At 45.5% G+C, this 6001-nt stretch overlaps 1 protein-coding gene across 1 annotated transcript in view; it reads left to right on the top strand.

The window, feature by feature from the left end:
* LOC143099188 (NACHT, LRR and PYD domains-containing protein 3-like) overlaps positions 1-6001 on the top strand; it is a 120957-nt gene that overhangs the window by 4866 nt on the left and 110090 nt on the right. The gene's annotated exons all lie outside the window — the stretch shown is intronic.

Raw genomic sequence — 6001 nt, 5'->3', positions numbered from 1 at the left:
CTAAATTTATCATTTTCATAACAATTTAAAAAAATGGATGAAAATGTAATAATATGGTCTACTAACTCTACCAAACCTGGTCACTGTCAGTCAACTTTGCTCTCACACAGTCCCTGGTCAGAGCCTTGTTGCGGTGTTTCTTTCTCTGGCTCTGTGGCTGGTTGCCCATCTGTGTTCTCTTCTTCAGTCTGCGGCGGCACTTGCTGAAGATGTCGCCGATTTCTCCTCATCTCTCCTCCTCCTGGCGACTTCACCTGATATGAGCGTGGCGTGCCACACTCCTGCAGCACCGATGCTCGACCTTTCCACACCTTCTTCCCGTCCAGCTTGGACAGGATGTGGTCCCCTATTTGCAAGGGTGGTAAGTCCCTCGCTCCGTGTCTCCGGTTGTAGTGCTTGTTGTTGTTTGGCTTCTTCATCTCGGCGACGGATGAGGTCTCGGTTCGGCTGCTTTGGAATCAGGTTTTTCTTTAGGGACGGCAGTGTGGTGCGAATCTTACGCCCCATGAGCATTTCTGCCGAGCTCACTCCCGTGGATGTGGTTGGGGTGGCGCGGTAGCTCATTAAAGCCAATAGGGGGTCGTCTTGCCTGAGTATGCACTTAGCAGTTTGCACCGCACGCTCCGCATGCCCGTTGCCTTGTGGGTTGTGCTGGCTGGATGTGGAATGTTCGATCTCATACAGCCTGCAAAACTCTTTCCAAGCATCACTGGTGTACTGAGGCCCGTTATCGCTAACTATCAGCTCAGGGATGCCAAACCTGGTGAATGTAGCCTTTGTTGACCTCACTACCTGTTCTGTTGTTGTTGTAGGTAAGTGTAGAATTTCTAGATATCGTGAGTAATAGTCTGATATCACTAGGTATTGCTTTCCTTTGTATTCACAAATGTCTGTGGCTATCTTTTGCCAAGGTCTCTCAGGCAGGGGCGTTGACAGTAACTGTTCTCTGTGCTGAGTACGTCTGTTTGTCTGACAAAAGTGGCATGTGTCAATTTTTCTTTTAATGTCCCCTGACATCTTAGGCCACCACACAGTCTCTTGTGCACGTTCCCTACACTTGGACAGGCTCTGATGTCCTTCATGTATGCGGTCTAGCACCTCCTGTCTCAAGGAAAAGACAGCCCATGCCGAGTTTTGTTCAAATTGGAATTACAATGCGCCAGCCCAGCGTGATCAGGCCCTCACACTCAGACAGTGAGTCTCTCATCATGTAGTAGTCTCTAACACTGTGTGAAGTGCTACTCACTCGTTTGGGCCATCCATCCCGGATCAGCTTTCTCACGCGCTGGAGCTGTGGGTCCTCCTGTGTGGCTGTCCTGATCCTGTCCAGCTTGCTTTGTGAGACAGGCCAGCTGTGGCTCACTGCGTTCACGTGGCACGCAATGACTGCTTCCATGGTGCTGGCTCTCTCCTTCAGCGGGCTGCGCGCAAGTGCATCAGCTATGACCAACGTTTTGCCTGGTGCATACTCTGCCTTTGCATTGAAGCGCATGAGCCGCATCAAGAGTCTTTGACACCTAACAGGCACTGCGTCTAGGTCTTTGCTGTTTATCAGCGGCACCAGCGGCTTGTGATCTGTTATGAGTCTGAATTTGTCCATGCCTACCAGGTACTTCTGGAACCTTTCACAGGCCCATACTCCCGCCAAACACTCCTTCTCTATTTGCGCGTACCTGGTTTCCGCGTCTGATAAGTCTACTGGTTTCCATCTCTCCCCGTGCAGCTGGAGCAGGACTCCTCCCACTGTCATCCGCTGACACTGCGGTCGGTCTCTGTGGATCGTAGTGGGCCAGTACAGGCGAGGTGACGAGGGCTTCTTTCAAGCGCTGAAACGCTCGCTGCTGTGGCTGGTCCCAGGTCCAGGCCATCTCTGAGGCTATGTTTATCCCAAATGGAAGGCGGGTAAAGCAGTACCTCCCGAAAGGTGTGATGAATGTGGTTAGGATTCTGCTTTCTTCATGCAGCGGTATCTGCCAAAAGCCTGAGGCAGCGTTGAGGGAGGTGAACACAGTGGAACCAGCCAACTTGGCCAGCGTCTCATCTGTGGTAGGTAGCTGGTAAGTTTCTCTCTTCAGGTTTTCATTCAGCTTCTGGAGCCCTACACAGATTCTGACTGCGCCTGACGGCTTCAGGACTGGCACAATTGGCGCGCACCATTCTGTTGGTTGTGTCACTTTGACGATCACGCCATGTTCCTCCATGCGTTGCAGCTCAGTTCGTACTTTGGGTAGGAGTGGCAGTGGGACTCTCCTGGCTGTGTGTACGGCGTGTGGCACAGCGTCGTCTCGTAGGTGTACAGTGGGCATATCATGTATAAAAATAAAACATATCGGCTACATGTAATGATTTCTCTCACAGAAGCCCCACAGACACCTCCAGTGTCCATCTGTCCCCCTGGTGATGTACTGGAAGGAACAGACGTCACTCTGACCTGCACCAGCAGATCTGGTCTACAGTGGGCAGTGCTTCGACTTGGCCAGCTTCACGCGACTTTAATTTGTATTTTTCCAGTGAGACGCTGCAACAACCCAAACAACCGGTAGATGGCTCAAGTGAGCAGGGTGTCTCGTAAAAAGAAATGGAGCCTGGAAAACCCTACTTCACTACAGACTGGTTTAGAAATAATTTAATAGCCAGAAATATGCCTGCCCTGCCCTAATAAAGAAATATTTGGTTAACTGCGAGTGAATCCCGTTTGCAGCCGTAGAAGAAACGCAGGACAAATGAAACATTCTGGTTTTCTCCGAGTGCAACGATGATAGACAGACATCATTTGGACAAAATATAGAGCATATTAACCTCCGTTGCTCAGCCAAATGCCTTCCTGTTATGTCCTGTTATCACGGAGTTACAGGCGATAAACGATTTTTGATGGTCACAAGTTTACTTCTTTTTTTTTTGTTTTATTATTAAAGAGTGTTTTTTCATTTAAAGGTTTGACTTCGTGCTTATTCAGTAGAGCATTTAGTGCTCTCCCCAATCCCAGACGTTCACATTGCATGTTTGTTTGTAATGGATGCAACCGCGAAATAGGCTATGCGTTTGACGGCAATGAGTTGTTGAACCAAGACATATAGCCCAGAAGCAATCTATGGACTGTTCGTTATTTATTGAAGGGGCCACCGGAGGAATTTTGAGTGCATCAGTCCAAAGTTGCATGACCCTCTCTTGCCTGCTAGAAATTGTTCAATGACCCTCCGACAGAATTGTTAAAAAAGACATGACCCTCCCCAATTGTCGCTGTCTTCCGCCCGCGCCACAGCCACACACTGTGATAACGTTCTTAAATCAATCTTTCCCGTGAGCTTGCATGCTACCAGTCCTTCCTTTTCAAATGTGTTGCACCTGTTTGCACAATTTCACAAATAATCATATGTGATTAATAATATGACAAATAATCCCTGTTCACGGGGACCGAAACAATGCATGCCAACTTTTTCCGTGTTTATCACGTATTTTAACTTTCCCCCGCTGTCTTGCCGTTTTAATGTTTTCCTGTAGAATATCCCATATTTTAATACTCTCATAACAGCCCTGCCATCGGGCCTGTCTCTGTGTTGCCCTGTTGCTACCCCTTGCCCTTCCAACGAAACAGATGTCTTCAAATCATCGTTTTCCTTGCTTGAAGGCGAACTTAGAGTGATGTTAATCTATTTAAGTTTAACGGCGTGATTGTCGTGAGAGCACGATTCATTGGCGCTTGCATGTTCGGCCTTATGTCTACATGCGCACCTGAGGCTACTCAGCTACAAGAGAAAGAATTTCCCCTGTTTGTATGTTCACTGCAAGTTGGCCTACCATAACTTACCAACTCTGCACTGTAGACCCTAACTGGCTATTTATATTTTTCTGTGAAATAAGCAAATGTATTTGTTCAACTTTATGAAGCAGAATTACGCATAGGCTACTTGGAACATAATAAATTTGACAAAGGACAGATGTATGTTGCTAGTGACAAAATATTAACTTTCAGTGTTTTACGATGTCTTTGTCATGGGGAAGTGTTTTTCCCCATGCATTTATTCTAGGTTACTGTCAGTGACTGCCGTGAGAGAAGCGGGTTCTGTGTTTCGTTCATGTCAGTGACTGACGCGAGAGAAGCGGGGTCTGTGTTGTGTTGCGTTAATTTATTTTCATTGGGCATACCGTGCCGTGCCGTCCACAGCTCTTCAGTTCTGACAAAGCCAAAATTACTCCTTTTGAAACAATGAGTGCAAGAAGCGCATTTGTATGGTTATATTGCTTGACTTGGGGATCCCAAGCAGCTTTCAGCCATAAGGCTACTTTGAGAACATTTCAATTCACCCGACACTAATATTCAAAATGTTGAAAACTATTTTGGCATAGCCTATAAAGCAGTTTAATTAAATGGAATGTGCCTTATGGCGGCCTTACATTGTACGATTTTGGCCTGTTTTCACAGTCGGCGACTAAATTTCCAAAGTCGGACAGAAATCATGGGAGTTGTACTGGAATCGCGGCGCGCTCCTGTCAACTAGATAGTTAAGTGTAAGGTGCCAACTTAGCAGTTTTAAGTCAGTCGGAGTCAGTCTTCTTTAAGTTTTGCCGTTACGACAATATCAAACATGTTTGATATTATCGTAAGTCTTTCTAGTCGTGGCTCATGCAAATAGTGACGTGAACTATAAAAACCAATTGTGACCTCTCTCCAACACCAAACAGGAAGGGGCAAAGTAGGCGACAGTAGCCTATATGATTATTTGTTATTCTTATAATATTTGTCATTTCTTATACATATTTAGTCGGCTCTACCACGTGACAGAACGACTCTATATCGGTTAGGGATGTCACGCATGAAACAATGCTGCAGAAACACGAAAATACGACTTTGAATTTAGTATGCCATCATTTCAGTTCCTGTTTATCTATTGCACGATGGGTAATAATTTAAAGGAATCTAGTTGCAGTCTTGTAAATAGTGACCCTGCAAGATCCCTAGTCATTGCAAAATCATAGTCTGTGACTTAAAACTCTACTACTTGTCTTTAGATGTGAGAGGGTCTGAGACTGTAGTCTTTCAAAAATCTTTTCCAAATCTTTGCAAATCTTTCCAAAGTCTGTCAGTGTAAGGAGGGCTTTAGATGGCAGGAAAAATCTTCACGATAGGCCTATTAACTAACCACCCGATTCACGTTGGCTGGGGGGAAGGGGGGCCATCAGACATTTGTGCCCATCCGGCCCTGCCCCCAACACATCACACCTTCCCATCTCTGATAGCTTAAAAGAAGTCAAGAGGACTCCTTACTCACAGACCTATTCGCAAACCTGCGGCATTTTGCCGTGTTTTGAAATCCTATGCAGCTACAGGAGCTTCCAATCGTGAGGAAGCAATTTTGCATTGTAGGCATAACTAACATGCAATAACGCCGCCAACAACAACCAAAACTAGGCTAATCATTGTCAACATGTAAATTAAATGTAACATTATTGCGAATCAAATTAAAATGTTCTCTTTTGCAAACGTAGGCATAGTAACAGAATAATTTAATAATGTTACAAAGATACTACATCAATCCGTATGTTTCATTAGGCTACTAGGCTATTTGTTTTGCCTTGATTCATGTAGGCTAGGCCTTTTTATTCAGGGGCCGTATTCACAAAGAATGTTAAGGCTAAAAGTAGCTCCTAACTGGCGAATTTGGGAGCAACTAAAAATAATGTGCGTGTCACTCCTAACTTTAGGACTCCTAATTTTTTCACAAAAAGTAATTCACGAAGCATTTTAGACCTAAAAGTACCACCTAAGTCTGGGACAGCTTAAGTCGAGAGGACTCCTAACTCACTAAGACCTATTCATAAACAGCTTTTTTGTGGCATTTTACGTTGCGATGTTTTGAAATGCATAGCCTATGCGCAACAGGAGCTTCCAATCGCGAGGGAACAATTTTGCATTCATAAAAGGGATGCAATAACGCCACCCAAACACAATCAAAAATATAGCTGCAAGCAGCAATGAGGGGGCCAAGCAGATAGGCCGGAG

The sequence above is a fragment of the Alosa pseudoharengus genome, unplaced genomic scaffold, assembly GCF_046254945.1.
Source record: "Alosa pseudoharengus isolate Yale_2024_CS ecotype anadromous, Long Island Sound unplaced genomic scaffold, YU_APseudo_1.1 YU_APseudo_1.1_scf_25, whole genome shotgun sequence".
NCBI classification, from domain to species: domain Eukaryota; kingdom Metazoa; phylum Chordata; class Actinopteri; order Clupeiformes; family Clupeidae; genus Alosa; species Alosa pseudoharengus.
Note: the sequence above shows the minus strand (reverse complement) of the source record. Positions and strands in the feature narration are given on the sequence as shown.